The sequence below is a fragment of the Puntigrus tetrazona genome, chromosome 11, assembly GCF_018831695.1.
Source record: "Puntigrus tetrazona isolate hp1 chromosome 11, ASM1883169v1, whole genome shotgun sequence".
Classification (NCBI taxonomy): Eukaryota; Metazoa; Chordata; class Actinopteri; order Cypriniformes; family Cyprinidae; genus Puntigrus; species Puntigrus tetrazona.
In genome coordinates this window covers 10334218-10354798 of record NC_056709.1, presented here as the reverse complement: position 1 = coordinate 10354798, position 20581 = coordinate 10334218, and the positions used below count along the sequence as shown (strand labels likewise).

The 20581-nt window shown below is 37.8% G+C and overlaps 1 pseudogene; it reads left to right on the top strand.

Annotated features, from left to right (window-relative positions):
* LOC122354384 overlaps nt 1-20581 on the top strand; it is a 67721-nt pseudogene that overhangs the window by 38951 nt on the left and 8189 nt on the right.

Sequence of the window (20581 nt, the reverse complement as noted above, 5' to 3'; positions counted from 1 at the left end):
TTAAATGGGAAGATATTTAAACTCTTTGGTAATGTTTAAGCGAGATGCTAACGGTCTACACAGATTCAATGATTTATGCTAAGCTGCAGCTAAAAGTGCTCCGCCAGATCTGGAGATCGGATAAATGGATTCAAAAACTGTAGGGGAGTGTTATTTTAAAGGCTCAATTCTGTAGTTTATTTTGTAGATGTGCCCATTATACAATACCGTTCAAAGGTTTAGGATCAATAATGGGTTTTTTTGTTGTTGTTTTTTAATAGAAAATTTTCAAACCTACTTGAATCTTATACTAGTATATGATTATACTAAGTATACTAATATACTAAGTAAATTGTTATAATAGTGTATAATTTTTTTGTTGTTAAATAAAAGACTAAAATAAACTTATTAACACCAAACTTTATTTTTTTTGTACATTTACCATCTTTTTCCTTGTTCAGAACTGCATTGCTACGCATGAATGTAACGGCATTGACATCATCATCGCTCTCATCCTCAACGACATCAACCCGCTGGGAAAGAAGAGGATGGACTTGGTCCTGGAGCTCAAGGTGTGACAACCCTTTCACAGCATTATGCACTGTTTGCTTCAGTCCAAAATAATTGAAGTGAATGGTTTTTTTGTGACAGAATAACGCCTCAAAACTGCTGCTTGCCATCATGGAAAGCCGCCACGACAGTGAGAACGCGGAGAGAATCCTGTATAACATGAGACCTAAAGAACTGGTGAATGGCACTTTGCACTGAAAACACGTTTTGCATATGGTGGCAAATCTAGTGTAATTATTGAAATTGGTTGGTGTACAGGTGGAGGTGATCAAAAAGGCCTACATGCAGGGAGAAATTGAAGTTGAGCACAACGAGGATGATGAGAATGGCGAGGAAGAGCATGCCGCTTCTCCACGTAATGTGGGTCACAACATCTACATCCTGGCCCATCAGGTGACGCAAACACACATATGCACTTCCACACACTTTGACTGCGTTCACTGTGTCAGATGTCTGGATTATATCACCGTCTTCCCCTCCCCCGTGCGCTTCAGTATAGATTTTCTGCCTATTCACGTAATTATCTGGGTCAGCGTCAGAGGATCAGTTATGTAACTATGTTAGGAATGGTGCAGCTTTTCCACCGGCCCTCCAAATTACACTGTTTGGCATCAGGGGTTTGTAAATGAAAAGAACAGAGAACAAAAAGTACATTAGACAGGGCCTTTTGATTCAGTTTTACCTAAATAATAGAGAAATGTGCTTTTTCAGGTTGAGGCTCAAAAGGTCAGTCCATAATTGCAGCAACAAGTAATCCATTTCTGCGGCGGCTACACTGGTTGTGTTTTTTAAACAGAGTTTATTTGTTCACTGCTGGGCTTTGACCCTCAGTTGTTGTCGTAATTGGGCCATTGTGAGAATATTGAATGTGGCTGTTTCATGGCCATTTAGCTGTTGGAGAACGAGATCAAATATAGCTAAATGGTATTATAAAACATAATGAAACAAAAAGATGCTTTAACTTATTTTTTCACATAAATATGCACAAAATAATAAATGATTAATCATATTATAAGTAGATTAAATAATGTAAAATACCATTATTTATATATTGCATTATCGTGGCATTCAGAAACACCTTGATTGTAAAAAAACCCCCAATAGAATAAACATTAGTCAACATAAAGTATGGAAGCCTGTTTAAAAAAAAAAAAAGATTTCAAAATAAAATAAACCAAACAAAAAAAAAACATTGTGCATTAAGTATTTCTTCTCACATTTGTGAGTTTATATATTGCAATCCTGACTTTAACATGCAAGATATATCCCACTATTCTGACTTTATATCTAGCAATTCTAACTTTTATAACTAGCAATATAATAATCTGTATAAACAATAATCTGCGTATTTATGGCCAAATAGCACCAATGCTAGCAACTTAAGTTTAAAAGCCTCAGAGTTATAGTTGTGACATAGTGTTATCTACCATGATCTAAGGCTTTAGATTGGTAAATGTTTCATGATTTTTGCCTGAGGTTTGGGTGGCATGATTGCTGTGGTATATTATAGGATTAGGGATGAAACTTTTATGTGAACAGTACAGAACATTTGACATCATATTCAGAAACATTTATAGATGAGGTATTTCATTAATTAACAGTAATTTACAGTTGCTGGACAGTTGTGAGCTCATGATTGCACTCTTTAGTTCGAACCAGCATTTCTCAGACAGGCGTTGGCCTTTCGCTGACTGTAAAGTGTGCTATGAGCAAAACAATGAGGCCAGATGGGTCATTGCAACATATATACACTGTCACAATGAAAACAAACACAGTCTCATCCTTTTTTCCACATACACCCACAGCTCGCCAGACACAACAAGGAACTCCAGGCAATGCTGAAGCCAGGAGGACGACACGGAGAGGAGATGAAGCTTTGGAGTTCTACGCCAAACACACAGCCCAAATCGAGGTCAGCCATCTATGGTAGACTTGAGTACACAAGCATTGCTCTTACTTCTATTCGTTTCTTGAAAAACTTTGACATTAATGCTACAGACGGTCTTTTCAGAGATCAGATTTTTTTTGACCCAGAATCCCTATAACAGCTGCAAGGCAACACACTAAAAATGGCTCTGAAAACCTTAGCTATTGCATAGTACAGAAACAGAAAAAAAATGTCCTATCACACCAATGTTTGTTCATATACAGCTGTTGTCACAGTATGTTTATCTTAAAGGGTTACTCCATCCCAAAACTAAAATCTTGTCATTAATCACTTAACCCCATATTGTTCCAAACATGTGAAAGCTTCATCTTTGGATGACAACCAAGAGGCTTGCGACTGTTGACTGATTGTTGAATTTTTTTAGTTTTCTTTCCATACAAAAAGTATCTCATAGCTGCATAACATTACAGTTGAACCACTGATGGCAGGTGAACTATTCAGATGATGCCTTTCATACTTTTTCTGGGCCTTAACAGTGTTATTTACTTGTCAGTCAATGGGACAGTCGCAAGCCTCCTGGTTTCTATCAAAAATATGTGTTCTGAAAAAAGAAACTTTTATTTTGGAACGACATAAGTTAATATTGACACATTTTTGAGTGAAATATCCTTTTAAATAAGTAGTTTTATCTCCAGTTTAGTTTTGTCACATAAATGAAAAGCTGCATGGTTTGAAATAATTTTTTGAAGCAACACCATCACTAATGACGCTGGACGGTGGCCCCCTCTTTACCTTACCAAAAATTCACTGAAATTTCACTGATGGGATTGCACCAGTTGAGACAAAAAAAATCTAAAACAGCACCTACAGAACAAAAACAAGACTCACAAATGAGTTTTCACAAATATAGCCAATCTGACAGCCTGCAGCATTGCTTGTTTTCTCTCACAGATCGTCCGCCTGGATCGCACAATGGAGCAGATTGTTTTTCCTGTCCCCAACATATGCGAGTTCCTAACTCAGGAGTCCAAGCTCCGTGTCTATTACACCACAGAGCGCGATGAGCAGGGCAGCAAGATCAATGACTTCTTTTTACGCTCTGAAGATCTTTTCAACGAGATGAACTGGCAGAAGAAGCTGCGAGGTACTCAAGAGGCCACTGGTAACGCAAACTCCGTGCCTTGTGCGTGCGCACTTCCTTCCTCTATAACCTAGTAAGCTGCTTTACACACCCTCTCCAATCCCAGAGCGTCCAGGGACCCATCAGGGCTTGCATGCCTCACCCTGACCCCCTCAAGCACGGGCAGTGGGGAGGGGGTGTAAATGTTAACTTATGTAAGATAGATAAGATAAGCCTATAACTAAAAATTATGTTTAAGTTTGCTTAAAAATTTGGTTTAACGCGCGCTTGAGGGTTTGGGAAACAAGGAAGAAAGATGGGTCAGGGAGCTGTCTAAATGAATCCCAAACAAACACACATGGCAGCTTACATCACAAAAGCTGATTACGGAAATAAGCTGAGCGAGGGATCAAATAAACAGATGATGGCAAAAAAAAAATTCTTTAACCCATTTTCCACCAGCCGGTTGCTGGTGACCAATCTGGGACCATTTCCAACTAGCTTTGCAACAGGCCTTAAAACCTGCTGCTTTTAGAGACTGCTTGAACCAGAAACCAGGATGGGTTAATGGCCACACTGAATGGCAATGTGGAGTATTAGAAAATTAAAATTAGTATTAGAAGAAGAAAAGATGTATTAAATTAACCAGAATTCATGCACTTTTGACTGTTGCACTAGATCCTGTTGATCAAATGTAGAAAAAAATCTGTCTCTGTGGAAAACATTTTGGAAAGGTGAGGCAAGGATGGTAGAAAATGGGTTATCTGGAAAAGGATAAGAGTTCTCAGACAGGAAGAGTGTGAGGTGGACCACAGTAATATGATAAAACCTGCAAGATAAGAATCAGAACTGCGTCAAAATGCAAATTTGCAAACAGAGGGACAACCGTTTTCTTGCATGGGACATTTGACCACAGTTCTTGTTTGTATCTTTGAATAAAAATGAGTGTGTGAATAAAAGGGAGGGTGTGAATTCCATTTTAGTAATGAACCTCTAAGAAAGACATGTAAAGGTTTTTATCAGACTGAATCAAAGTAGAAGCAACGTTCCATTGCTGCAAGCCCAAGTCATGAGTGTGGTGGCCTGTGTGTGAAAGTCCCCTCCTCCAGTTCCTCTTTTTAGACAAAAACCCCCTGTCAAAATAGCCATTGCTTAGAAACTAAATCCTCCAACTAGACTCCATAGAGAGTCACGGGTCAAAACAAAGGTGGCGGTTGAGGTCAGCAAGCTCTCGTAGATGGTTTGACCGCACTAAGAAACCCTTTGAACTCTTTGGTCTTTTTTTCTAGGGTTTTTGACTTCAGATTTAGGTGCGGGTGGTTAAAGTGAAATCTCTACAGAACTAATCGGTCTCTATCTTCATTCAATACATTCAAATGTTTTATTTGGAATAACATTGTTTAACTTAACTAAAGAAAAAACAGTTTTTGAAGGAATACTAGACTTTAAAGTTAGTACATTGGACTCTGTCCTGATTGGATGTAATTGAAAATACACATGGTCAGCTGGATCACATTTGAGCTTGAGACCATTCAGAATTAGTCTTTGAGATCGCCATGGAAACTAACAAATAGCTGTCCTTGTGTTGTTTAGAAGAAGGCAGTAGAATGACATAATGCAATTAATTTAACAAAAAATCAAATAAAAGATGAGCAGTAATGCATGGAACCTGTTAGTGACATCATCTGTTATTTCATCTCAGTAGACCTTGTTGTACAAGACATTAGTTTCTTTCTTCGAACCACACTTCATTACATTGTTCTATATAAAGTGGAATAGGCAGTCTTATGGGTGCAGTGTGCAATTTCTGACCCCCTCAAATACTAATATATTCTATTGTTCAGGCTACCAGGTGATCCTGCTCTAAAATTAATGCAGTTGGTTTAAACCAATGTTGTTGTGCCAGTACTTAAACAAATTGCTTTCCATAATGGCACAGAACACACTTGGACAAAGTTGGTGCTTGTTTGAATATCGTCAAACTTTTTTAAATGAAATGTTAGTTCGTGTTTGTGTCAGAACCACGTACGTCGAGCTCTGACGTGGTGTTCATCAGGGGGATAGTACTGGACCCTTTTAGTTTTGTGATGGCAACATCTGGAAACAATCTGGAAAGGTATAAATTGTGCTGTGTTGATGTTCCTTAAAGTTTGGCATTGAGTTTTTTGACTTGCTTCCTCCTCCAGCTCAGCCCATCCTGTACTGGTGTTCCCGTAACATGTCCTTTTGGAGCAGCATCTCCTTTAATCTCGCCGTCCTCATGAACCTGTTGGTAGCATTCTTCTATCCACTGGAAGGAGTGCGCGGAGGTGAGTTTGTGTTTTTTTGGCTTTTTGGCATGAAGGACGGTACAAAGGGAATTTGTGTTTCCTTCCATATGCGATATATAGAAAGTTTGGTAATACTTTCTATGAATCCTGTATTTTTTATACATTATAAGGGTATTCTTAAAGGGTTACTTCACCCCAAAAACTAAATTTGGTAACACTTTCTATGAAGCCTGTATTTTTAATACATTATAAGGGCATTCTTAAGGCACTGTAATGAATGCATAATGCATTATAAAGATAATGCTTTTATAATGCGTTGTTTCATATCATTAATATTCATAAGAACAGTTTTAATATGTTAATATTTACTTGTTTTTGTAAGACTGTGATCATTTATAACACACAGTGGAGATGATTCATTCACAAGTTACAATGGCTTATGTTTCTCATAGTTATAATGCATTATAAGTATAATATCTTGCCATTTTAACTTTTGTTACTTATAATAAAAGTAATAACAATGACAGTACAATTTATTTTCCCATAAGGGGTTTTCAAACTGTGGGTCACAGAGTGCGTCACACAAAGTCACACACAGTTCAGTCTAGGGCAGCACAATATACCAACATTAATACCGAATTGCAATATCGCAAAGACTATTATTTGAAACATTTTTTGAAGCACAGGCTCGACAAGCAATAACAGTGAGGGTCTTAGAGCGACGGTTCATTATTAAAAGGCTCGGCCCGCATTATTAATGAGAAGAACCTCTCTCACTTTACTGCACTGTTTTTTGCATGAGATTGCATACATCGTATAATTCAATTGTTATGTAAACTCCTTCAGGTATGTTCGTTCAGTCTGTTGACTTGACTCTGTCTTTCTGAGAGATATAAAGAGTTTGTTGTTTTCATTCCTTCATATGCATTTGGCTACCTACCAATAAGGAAACGCTCTGTAAAGAAATTTCACATGTATACAGGCAGGAGGGGGCACAAGCGCGGATTTAATTCTAACACTACATGCTTTTAACATTTCCACACTCTGACATAACAGTATTTACAAAATATCCTATTATTTCCTTTGCATATCGTCACTATGTAGAGAAAAAAAATGTGCCAAAGTTAAAAAATCTTAAATATATTGCTGAAAATTTTTTTAACGATTGCAAAAGTACATTTCTGCCTGAAGTAAATTTGTCATCTCGAGTTTATTTAAAATAAGACACATCTCCCTGCGCTGATTAGCTACAGTTGGCCATAGCAGTGTAGAAATCAGTGTTTTTTTGGGACATATTTCTTTATAGACTGATTAACTTCTATATATTAAGAAATTAAAATGTAAATACTAGTAGTGAAATGTTATTGTTGTTAGCTAGCTCACATTAGCTTCACAGGAAACACTCAAATAACACTCGGCACTCACAAGATGTCGTCAAGATATGATATGATATAGTCTATTATAAATGAAGTAGATTTAATATGGTGCTCATTGTGAGTTTTAAATAATGATACTATTAAAAGTTAATCACAAATATCTAAATATTGTAACACGTTATAAGGTGTTATTATAATGCATTATGCATTCGTTGCAATGCCTTAAGAATACCCTTATAATTTATTATAAATACAGGCTTCATAGAAAGCGTCATCGAAAGTTTTTCAGATCTCGGATCCAAACAAGCTGGATGCTAGTGTTCTGTATTTTGTTTGAATACCAACCGCAACTTTGATCATACATGCATACATTGCTAGAGCACAGATAGCTGTTTTCATGGGAGTAATGAGTGCATTCAGTAACAGATGCTAGAACTTGACACTTTACTGACCTACTTTCAGCGCACACAGCCCCTGAAAGACATAATTTGGCCCACATAACAGAGCTCCAACAAAAAACGCTGCTGGCCTTACTTCTGTCGTAACACATCTTATATAATCCATTCGTTCTGAATGATTTGATCCCTTCCACTTACCTCAGTAGCGTGCATTTTTATTATTTTCTGTTTATTCTGCATCCGTGTTTGTTCCTTATTATCAATGCCGGAATGTATTCATTCGATAAAATTCTATATTAATATATTAAATATAGATTTGAATGTTTATCATCAAGGAGGAGTAAATGCATAAGTAAACATTTCAAAATATCTGAGTAAACAAAAACTGAAATACAGATACGTGGATGCCCTGGAAAGCATTTCTGATCCGAAAAGCGTGTGTGTTCTTTATGAGGTGTCACAATGATCGACATAACTTTTGTGCACAACCTGGTTATAGATCTTGCCCTCTTATCTGAGATCATGTCAACTGACTCCAGTGCTCACACACAAACACACACACACACACACACACACACACACACACACACACACACACGCACTTATTTCCCTAATCTCATAAGCTGTTAAGACTGTGCCTATCTCCTCCCTTCTCCTTTCTGATCAAAAGTGTGTGTTTGTATACATGTCGAAGGAATACAACACCTGTTTATGTCAGAGCTGAGATTTGACCCCGAAAACAGAAACCCAGATAAAGTCAAAAGACTGGCGGTTGCTTCATTCTTACATAACAGCTTGAGCACCTGCTTCTTGTGTTCGAGTTTGTGATCAGTATCATCCTAATGTAAGCGATGTTTTCGAGTAATATTTCTTAGGCCTTTCTGTGTTTCTTTCGCTCTTTTGTGTTGTGTTGAGCATCGCTTGGCCAGTCATTGTGACTGGCGTAAGTGCCACATTGTGACTGGCATAAACTATGCATTGTTCAGGCTGGGGTCAGGCTCCAAGGGCTCTTTTGTTTTGGGCCTTTCCCTTTCTCAAAGCGCACATGAGTGTTAGGGCCTTTAATTGAAATCTCTAAAACAAAAGCCTCCTCTGGGAGCCCAAAACACACTGAACTACAGCTCTGGTAAATTCAATATAGGTCACGATTTGAATTGCAAACCAATAAAAGCTGATAAAGGACATGTTAAAGGTGGATTCGGGAATACTGTCTTTGCAATAAACATGGTTGTATAACAATCGGTAAACTATTGAAATATTTATATTGTCTGTTTTATATTTAACAGAGAATTATATAATTAGTTCAGTAGTTCATTTTCCATAAGGTTATTTTTTTTCTCCACTCTTATAAAGTCGGCTCACCTTTTGTTTGCTTTATTTCCATGTACTTATTTATTTTGAGTATTTAAATTTATTTAGTTATTTATTATTATTTATCAGTCGTATATTTATTCATTTATGTTAAAATTTTGCTGTATTTTTCTTCATTATTATTATTATTATTATTATTATTATTATTATTATTATAACTTACACTTGTACACAAAAAACAACCATTGCATTATTATAACCATAATTTCAGTTTATTCGGTCTTAATAAATCATTTTTCAATTCTTGAATTTACTGTGAATTCTTAACGCCCACAATCCTGCTTCATTGTATCAGTTCTTACTGGTTGTTTAGCACCTTATTTTTCACTTTCATTGTGGGCACTTTAAAATCGTGAAAGTACATTTAAGAGCAGTCAGCACCTCTAAAGCCGATTATAAAAGGCCTTCTGCAGAGTTCAGTAGGTCCCTGTACAGTATTTGTAAAGGTCAAGCAAGAGGCTCTACAGAATTCCAGAATGTGTGTAAGAGAGGCTCTGAGGAGTGTTCCTTCCCTCCGCCCCGTCTGGCAGAATGTAGCCATTCAAACACAAAGAGGGCTGCAGAAGTAGGTCAGCGTGTATAACCTCAATGCACAGGAACGCATAGTATAAATGTTGAGGGGAGATCTTGGGCATTGCACATGCACATTGCAAATCTATTTCTATTGTGCCTGACACCAGTCAATGGATATTCAGTCTTCATTCATGTTAGAGTCCACTGGCTATTTGATTTTTTTTTTTGTATGTTCATTTATTTATTTTTCTTGTTTCTAGAGTACGTTTTTGCGTTATTTTTAACAGCTACCTTTATACAAATGCATTTTTTTTCTAATTGCCAGTGGCATTCTAGCGGATGTGATCAAAGCCTGACGATCAAGTTCGCCGACGTATATTGCTAAAAGATTTTAAGGCTATCTTCTGCTTCTTCGGAAGAAAGTCACGTACACAGGATCACAAATGTACTTAAATGCTAAGGCATAGTGCAGAATCTGAAATATTTAACTTGTTTTTTTGTGGCACTAAAACTTTATTTCCAGGTTTAAATGAGCTCTTAGAGTCTGAGTTCAGTCAGTCTGCGTGTAAGTTTGTGAAAATGAATGGAACAGAGCCTTTGACGTCCTCGATTCTGAAAATTTCCTGGCCGCCCACCAGCCCTCTCGGTCCAAACCCCAGCTCGGCCGTGAGGCCGTCCTTGCTCGGTACCCGATGCTCATGCATCTTTCAGCTGTGATATTTTTAGCACGACGTGTTATGTAACAAGCACCTGTCATGTGGTCTACTCGCAGGCGGGAGAGTGAGCGAGCGAGCTGGAACCATTGCCTCTGTGAAGATCCTGCAAATCCGACTGACCTCATTTTTCTTCTCTGCATACGCACCGCACACACACACACACATACCCGCTTAGCAATCCCACTAATATAAGACCTTGCTGTACTGTACATTTCATTGCCGATCATTTAGAAGGAGGATTAAAAACAATGCTAGAGCGGCTCATGACAAAGCTTCATCGGACCTTAACATATTCAAATGTGTTATGTAACTTTTTTTTCCGAAGCTTCTTTCCCTTGAGGGCTAGAATGTGCCCGAACATGTTCAACAGGTGAAACTGCAAGTACTTTAGGGAATCCCATTTAGATCTGCTGTACAGAAACGGAGTTTCAGAAGCGCAGTGCAGTCATGGGTAATGACAATGAATATAATCTTAGTTTAGCATCTGCACTTGTTTTTTGTTAAAATGAAACTTTTTTTTTTATTTCTGAATTTGACTAGTTAGTTCATTTTGTTCCAATCCCAAACAATCTACATTTTCTGCGGAGAACAAAAGGAGAACTTTAGCCAGATGCCTCGACTGCCATTTTCCAGGTGCACTAAAAGTGAACAAAAAAATGGACTATTCCGAAGCCAAAATTGTATGAAATGTTAATTACATGGTGTTTTAGAAGCCCTCATTCTACAGAAGAAAGAATAATGAGGGCAAGTGATAACAGAATTATCATTTTCGTATTTCCCCAATCAGATCGAGACGGTTATACATGTTGAAACAACCTAAAAAATGAGACACTTCCCAGAAACGCAGTGTGGATTTTTTTATCAGAATCTAAGTTGTGTCCCTGAGATAGTTGAACGCAAGGCCTGTAGCATCGCTGATGCTGTAACCGTGACAGATGGCATGATAACATGTCACTTCTGTGGTATTTTTATCCCAGAGCATGATTGATGGCACTAAAACGTGTTTACTTCTTTTTCCTCAGGCACCCTGGAGCCACACCTCTCTGCTCTGCTTTGGGCGGCAATGTTGGTTTCGCTGGCCATAGTCATAGTGCTACCCCAGCCTCATGGGATTCGGGCACTCATCGCTTCCACCATATTACGCCTCATATTTTCGGTCGGCCTGGAGCCCACACTGTTTCTTCTCGGGGCCTTTAATGTGAGTCTTCTGCCAAAACCCGTCGGGCTGGTGGTGTTAGAGGGCAGATTGGTGTGTTTTGCACTAAGGTGTGTCGTGCGTCACTGGGGGATTTCACACGGCTTTCACAGGCCTATGTCAAAATGGACTTGGCTCACACGATAACTCCACTTTCCCCTAATAGTATGCACACTTAGTATGCATTCAAACCAAATATTATTTCCAAATCATCTTTAACTTAAAGTTAAAGTTTCCCTTAAAAATTGTAATGGTCAGCATTTTTTAGCCAGACATTTACTCTTCTGTGAAACTCAAAAGAGATGTTTTGAAGGGGGTTCATGCTGCTCTTTTCTCACATGCGCGTATTCAAAACACCACTTGCTAGCAGAAAACATATGTGGTTTTGGAACACTTGCTGACTAAATGTTTACGTTTCATGCAAAAAAAAAAAAAAAAAAAAAGGAAATCTTACTCTGAACATGTAAATGTAATTATTTCCTACAAAACTACAGAATGAGCTGCTAACGACAGTTAAACAGTGAACAGTTGAAGCTTGTTTGAATTATTCCAATGCATCATTAGCTGAATGCTTTGATAATTTAGCGGTTTTATGATTAAATATAATTTCAAAACAACTTCAGGGAAATGTTTCATAATGAAGAGATGCAAGTGCTTTAACCCGGTATTTATGGTTGTGTATCCATAATGACACGCTACTGATAAATGCTCTCATTGCTGAAGGTTACCTCAAATCATTATATAAGAGCCAAAATTGTAACACAATGGTTGTGTTTTCAGGTGTGCAATAAAGTGATTTTTCTAATGAGTTTCGTGGGAAATCGTGGTACGTTCACAAGAGGATACAAGGCCATGATCATGGATGTGGAGTTCCTGTATCATCTGCTTTACCTCATTATATGCAGCCTTGGAGTCTTTGTTCATGTCTTCTTCTACAGCTTGCTTGTGAGTAATACATGCACTTTCATTCACTCCACCAGACATACCATATCCTATCTTTCACACAGGGACGTCTCTTCTAACTCTGACCTCTGACCTCTCACACTTTCACCGTCATGTATACTGTATACATTCACACACGCTCACACACACACGCTCTCATCTTACACTCTACCTCTAGCTCTTTGACCTGATCTACCGAGAGGAGACGCTGTTAAACGTCATCAAGAGCGTAACCAGGAACGGTCGCTCGATCGTTTTGACCGCCGTTCTGGCTCTCATCCTGGTCTACCTCTTCTCCATTGTTGGATACATCATCTTCAAGGATGACTTCATCCTGACCGTGGACAGGATATCCAATAAAACTCTTGGTGAGAAAAACAGATGGATTCTTATGCGATGTTGCTCAAAGTCTGAAAATTAAACTTTGAAAACACGTGGCAGTCTACATTGTACACGAGAACTCTCTTGTTGTTTAATGTAACACGTTAGATTTGAAACATCTAGCTGGTTATTCCACAAGAACACTTACTTACACAAAAGAAAGATACAAGAAATTTTCTTATGCTTATAGGAATTGAAGCTTTTATTTTTATTTTTTTTTATAACTAGCACAATAGTTTTTCTGTATTCTGACACTAATTTCATGACGATTGACAATTATTTCACTTTTGAATCCCATTAGTGTTGTACCCCAAAAATTTTCTTTCCTTATTTTAGTACGACAAAAACATTTTATGTATACTACCATTTAAAGTTTGGGGTATTTATGTTTTGAAAGAAATGTATTATTTTAATCTGCAAGGATGCATTAAATGAAATACCAAAATTTATGTTAAAGTGTAATAATATTTCACAACATTGCACTTTCGAGAGAACATTCGAAAAATCCTTCCTACCCCAAACTTTAAATTATACTGAATCGCATATCTATATCTGTACTTTAATTAATAATAAATGTTGAGTTAAAAGTAACAATATGCATTTCCTAATCTGCAGTTTTTCCCTATGTTTAGAGCAATCGGCCAGTAAAATGGGAGAGTTCCTGGCAGGCGCGGTGTGTCGGAAAGAGGAGAACTGTTCCACGGAGACCATGATGGATGGTACGGACCCCATCACACACACACACACACTTCTAGTTAAATCTGAGTGGTATGGCCTGGTCATGAGACGAGGAAAGGAGAGACTCAAGAGTGGCTGGTAGGTTATGTGTATGATGTTTGGGGTCGGAGGTTAATGGCAGTCAGGCACTAAATGTTCAGCAGGTTCATGCTGGTTCGGGGTTAGAGTTCAGACCGGTCTAATTCGGATTTGTAAGCAGGCCTTTGGGAATGTGCAAATTTAAGATGTAAGACCAGACTAATTTGATCAGTGGAGCTGATCGGCCAGTCTGAACCCACTGAACCTGCGGCGCTTGGCCTGTCTGCCCCTGTGAATGTGTCTTCCCTTGTTTAGCACATCGGTTAACACTGAAAGACCTCGCTTAGAGCAATGCTGGTCTCAAACTGGCCTTTCTCATAAACTGGGGGTTACTTAGGGTTAACAAGAAGAAGGTGTTTACAAAGGTAAATTTTAGTGATGCTTTACAATACTGAAAAAATGCAATTCTTCTGAAATGCCTTCATAATCATAGCTAGCCTTCTTACGTTTTCTTTAAAAACAAAAATATACAAATTTGACGTTTGTGAATGAGTTTTAGGTTTGTGTGTGTGTGTGTGTGTGCGTGTGTGTGTGTTATTATCTGATCATTTATTTTAGGAAAGCATTTGACCACAAATGCTATTTCTGCTTTAACATTTGCATGGATGCGACACTGTCTGTAGAACATTCCACAGTAATACAGAGGCCTCTGTTAGATTATGTAGACTTTGTGTGTATTTGTTTAGTGTTTATTGACGTGTTGTTTCCTGCAGCTGTAGGAGTACAGTCGACTGCGGTCGTGATTGAGGATAAGGAGAGGACGTGTGACTCGCTGCTCATGTGTATCGTCACTGTCTTGAGCCACGGTCTGAGGAGGCGGTGGTGGGGGTCGGAGATGTTCTCTGGAAACCTTCTAAAGAGGTACTGCACAAGGGCCTCAATGCGTCTTACTATTTCCTCTGCCTGTGGCGAAGGTGTGTTCAAAAAACCTGTTTGGAAACAATCACTATTTTTCGATTCCACTTGCTAGTGATGCTGGACTATTCTATAAAAAATGTCACTTAAAAATTATGTTTACTATAAAAATTAAATATTAAAAAAGTTTCAAAGGACCGTTTCTCATTTTCATTTAATGTCAAAAATATAGCAATCAAAAGTAAGAGCAATGAAACTGAAAAATATCTAAATAAATGCTAATTCATGCTGGTAACTCACTGCTACTACAGTAACACTGTTGAATAATTACAAACTTCATTCCTCACTAATGCTGTTATGATCGCTGATTGGTGCGTTTTGAATACTCAAGCACTTTTAGCCTTTTAGTACTTGGTAAATTAGGCCTTAAAAATGTTTGTTCTCAAACACTGGTTGGATTTTTCAGAGATAATGAGATTCGTAATTTGGGCGGAGTTATAAAAAGTTAAGTAGAAAACATGGTTATCGTGTCTTCATTCTGAAAGCTTGAGGACCACTGGTCTATTATTGGATGCTGATCGGAAACGGCTCTGATATTATAATCCACTACATTTCTTTTCTGTGTAGGAGCCTCTTTTGCAGCCCGTGTGATCTACGACCTCCTCTTCTTCTTCATGGTGATCATCATTGTCCTCAACCTCATCTTTGGAGTCATCATTGATACCTTTGCTGACCTCAGAAGTGAAAAACAGAAGAAAGAGGAGGTTCTGAAAACGACTTGCTTTATTTGTGGTGAGTGGGTACTGTACATGCCCTCAACGGCATTCCAGTGGCTTTCCATTTCAGTCAAATCAAAACAAAATGCAAACCAAAGTGATCTTGCACAATATCTCCTAAAATACAGCTGCAATTTTCATTTATTAAAATATATTGTTTTATAGCTAATTACAGCCTGAAACCTCATACTCGAAATGAAAAAGCTACCTTACGTTACAAACTTAAGCGAAAAATAATAGCTTAATTAATTTTTGGACATTTCTACAAATTCTTTCTGGATAACAGTACTAGTCTTAAGTAGCCAAAAATACACTGTATGGGACAAAATTATACTTTTTTATGCCAAAAATCATAAGGGTATTAAGTAAAGATAATGTTGTATTTTCTAAATCAAAATATAATTTTTGATTAGTAATATGCTTTGCTAAGAACTTAGAGAACTACTCTTCTTCAGCTTTAAAGAGGATTTACTCGATTTTCAGCCAAATATTATCCTATTTTAACAAACAAACATCATCGGAAAGCCGATTTATTCAGATTTTTGGTGATTTACAAATCTCAATTTTGAAAAACTGACTCCCGTGACAGATTTTTGTGGTCCGGGGTCACCCATATTATCCATCCTGGTTATCTTGTGTGAATCACTGGCATATTCATTTCATGTCCCATAAATTTCATAGGCCCACAAAACTGTTTTTCTCCAGCATAAACATTAGGACGCCCCCTCTTCACCAGAAGTCTTAGTCATAACTCACTGTGGAGGTGGTGGAGTGTCTTCCTGTTGCCACTTGGAGCGTTTGACCGCGTTAATGTGAGATCACCTGTAAATGATCATAAATCTCACCGTGCACGCGCTTGTTTATATACCGTTTTTACTCACGTCTTTTGAAACAAATTAATATCGAAAGTGCAGTTTGCTGGGATTCAGTTGTTGATTTCACAATCCACGACTAATATTTGAAAGCTCAGAGTGACAGAATGTAATCTGGGATGAACAGTACAAATGTGCGATTGGAGAGTACATGACGTGTTGCAGTCAAGTGACATTTCCCAATGTGTTTGCTCAAAGTCTATTTGTTTGTGACAATCACGAGATCCATAACCTCCGTTTGCTCATAACACGCACCATTCACGGTTGTATACAAACAGTTTCCTTGTGGTTTCTGCTTCCTTTTCGAGAGATAGTACTGTTTTCTGTGAAACAAAACCTTTTTTTTTTTTTTCCAAGAGAAAGGAGTTTTGTTATGCATCATGTCAGAATCTTAAAATATTGTTTTCCCTCTCGCTGAATGAACTGAATGGAGCTAAATAAGTTCCTGACCTAAACAAATCCTCCTTTTTGGACAACTGACCGTTGGGCTGCTTTGTCACTTTAAGATTACGCTCGTCCTTGATCTTCTTAACTGACCTTACCCTTAAAAACAAGGTTTATGTGGCAAGGCCCGTTTACAATAACTGATGCAAACTCATTTCGTTGTAACTGTGTTTGTGCTCTACAGGTTTGGAGAGAGACAAGTTTGACAACAAAACAGTGACGTTTGAGGAGCACATTAAGGTGGAGCACAACATGTGGCATTATCTCTTCTTCATCGTGCTGGTGAAAGTGAAAGACTCCACGGAGTTTACAGGGCCAGAGAGCTATGTGGCCGAAATGATCCGGGTAATGTATTCGATAGGTCTGCTAAGATAGTATTTTCAGTCACAACAGCAAAGGTTATACTTCATTTTAAACTAAATGTATTAAGTGGAGCAAATTTCATTTCAACTTTTTTTTTTTTTTTTTTTTGTACCTCGAATGCTGGTTCTGAGAAGTTGAAACGGGATCCGTGTCTAATTACTGCTATGCATTAATCACACAGAGGAATGTGTAGCATCCAGAGGCTAACCCTTCATTCTGGGTTCATTACTTGTTAAGCTCATTTGACAGCGCTTTTGACATAGTATTGATTACTGCAAAAATGAATTACGACTATAATTATGTGACTATAAAAAAGGCAAAAAGATTACATTTACATTTGGAGTCAATCCGTAAAAAAAGGTAAAAGATTTACCAGTTCAAACCAATAACCACAAAACAAATTTTTACATTAGGTATATAAGTATATATATTTTACATTTTCCAGTTTTGTTGCCGTGACAATGCAATACCTAAATATTTAACATGCCAAGATACAAAAGAAGTGTTTTTAGTGACAGTTTTGAATTCAGCAAAGAATTAAAATTTTTTAAAAAATGAAGCGGGACAATGATTTTTAACATTGATGATGATGATGATAATAATAATAAAATGTTTCTTAAGAACAAAATCAGCACGGGATTTCTGAAGGATCATGTGACACTGGAATAATAATGTATCACAGGAATAAATGAAACTTTAAAATATATTAAAATATATTATTTTAAGTTGTAAAAATAGCATATTATTACTGTATTTTGATTAAAAAAATGCCTTGGTGAGCAAATAAAGACTTCTATATAAAAACATTTTTATAAAATCCACACAAAATATGTGCTAAGTGTTTTTTTTTTTTATATTTTAATTTAACAGTTTTGTTTTTGAATCATCTGAAAAAAAGAAGTCCATTCAATACCATTGTAAATTAAAACTAGGCAGTCGTCGCCTTTCAAGAAACTGAGGTCACCCTGAGGTAATTTAAGCCCTAGGGTCAAAGTCACATGATGAGAGGTAATCGGCCAATAGCATGGCGCAGTTTTGGATCAGTGGTTGTGTTTGTTTACTGCTGAGGATTTTTTGTGAACTCTGTCAGTTGATAAGGCTGGGATAACTTGACACTGAGCTTCTACTTGTACACAGAGAGGGAACCAAAGAGTTACGATCAAACAGCGCATCGATAAGGTGTTTGCGTGTGGGTTTCTTTCCCCTCTGCACAGCATGGCTTCAGAGAAGCTGTTTTATATCAGACTTTCAAAGAATGATGTATTTATGAGGACTAAACCATGCCGTGATGGGGCATGACTTCTCCTCAAAAATATTTTTAGATCTTTTCACGTTTATTCGAGCCCACAACCCTGGGGGGCATGAAACGATCCGACTTGACCCTAGAAGTTTAGCTTGCTGTGGGGAATGTGGCCTACTTTAAGCTTTACCTTCGGGAAAGTGAAGTGCTTAAGAAATTTTCCACCAGATTCCTTGCAGTAAATCCCCTTAAACGACCCCAAACCTTCTGCTTTGACTTATGCAATCACAACTTTGTGACCTTCAGTCTCTCAGGGACGCCAGAGCTTCTGTTTGCCTTCAGACTGGAGTCTTAAGATGTACTGAAAATGGCTCGGAATGTGTTAATCCTTGAGAAAAGCTGTGATAGCGCGCACACACACACACACACACACACACACACACACACAGAGGAGCAGGAGTTCCCCTCATTATTGCTATATGTGTGTACGCCTTTCTATTCATGTATTTCTTAGAAAAATTATCTCTTAGTTAAAGCACTGTGGGCTTTTTCCTCACTTTTAACAACTATAGCAAATCGCTGGGTGAATACAAGTCTGTTGCTAAATGGGATATTACAAGGAAAAAATGCCTTTCAAAATGAGGGCACTTATGTTGTTCATTTAAACATCCTGTTTTATCTTTATTGCCTTTTTGTAGGTCATCATACGCTTTGCTTAATGCAATGGCGTGGAACTTTAATGGCATTTTATGTGACTTGAGTAATTTTAAGGAAAGAGAAGTGCTCAGGAAAGCCCCTTCTGCACAAGTGGTTGTTTTCTTGACGCAGATGGCGCAGCGGTGGGTTTTCTGACACAGTTTCTGATCCGGGTGGTGTCTTTTGGCCCGATTCCCAACTTCCGTGGTGCGTTTTAAGGGTTTGCCATGCGGTCTTGGGAGGAATCACCTGACTTGGGATTAGTCGCCCTTTAAGGACTCCTAAAAAATAAGAACGTCTTGACTTGACAACAAAGGGTAGAACAATTCGCGATGCATCAGTAGTTGAAGGAGAGAACGAAATGCTAGAGCATCAAGCTGTGGTTGGCAAAGCCATTATAGAACATGAAGCCACTTATTGACATTTGATTTAGTAAAGACAGGACAGGAAGTGATGGGGAGAATGGGATCAGGAAATGACTCATGCAAGTTAATATTTTTGAAATTCTGGTTCTACCATCCTGAAGCGCAGGGTTTTAGAAAAGATCTGAGGTGAAATCAAGCTCACTTTTTAAAAAAAAAAATGTATTATTTGACATAAAATACATCATTAATATCCTATTTGCGAAGCTTTATAGACGTCCTGCAAAAAATGACTATAGAAATCGTGGAGGCTATAAACATAATTTTTCTTGTGTTTAAACTATTTAAACTTACGGCGCTACAGTGCAGATTTTAAAGAAATATTAAATAAATAGTAGCTTGGTGGCGGTGACATGGAGGTCATGTGACATACGGGTCATTTTGTGTTCAACTTCAGCTTCTGGTGATTGTATTTGAGCTTTGAAGTTCCCAATTTATTTGATCTCGATGAACAGGATATGTGACCATTGTAAACATTTGCGTGCCGCAGAGCTTATTTTCGGCAACGATCCAACAGATAATGCAAAAAATCCTAATTGTTGAGGAGCTAGGGATTCTAATTGTTGACTTAATACAATTTAAGTCAAATTTTTAAAACAATTACACGCACCTAAATTGCTTCAAGACCTAGCAAAACCAAAAAGGAAAGAGCTTTAGTGTTTGATCGTCTACTTTCATTCAGGTAATTGAGGTTAGATCAAGAGCTGTGTCTGTAGGTAGAACCCCTAAATGAACCTGCCCTTTTCCCTGCAGCTTTTTTTCCCCCCGTGAATATTATTCACAGCTTCGTGATGACGTCTGTCGTAATTGTCGCACTTTGAAGCAGTGCGTGATGCTCGGGTCCCGTTTAAGACCGATGCTGTTGTTGCTGTTCAGACCACAGAGCATCCTGTCTAAGTGTGTGGGCTCTTGCGGTATTAGTAATGAAATTCACACTTCCCTCATTTCCATTGAAGCAGCAGATACAGTTGAAATTGATGTGGCTAGAGCGCTCACACATTTACTGGCAATGCTGTCAAGTGTAAACAAAGCTTAGGAAATAGAGGTTTAAGAGGGGGCTGGTTCGGACGCACGAACGTGCACAAACACACCCAAATAAGCGTCAAAGCAGTGCTGCAAAACACAAAAAAGATGCTTATGTTACATTCGCCTCTTTTTTTTTTTTTTCAGAAAACGAACGAGCGCTGTTTTTTCATTAGAGAGACAGCACTTCAAAAAAAAAATAGTGTGATCATTTTCTGCACTCACTCTCGTGTTGTTTCAAACCTGCATTGTTTCTTTTTTCTGTGGAACATAAAAGAGGATATTTCAAGATATATTTTTTTTAATAATGGAAGTCAATATCAAAAATACTTGGTTAGCAACACACTTCATAATA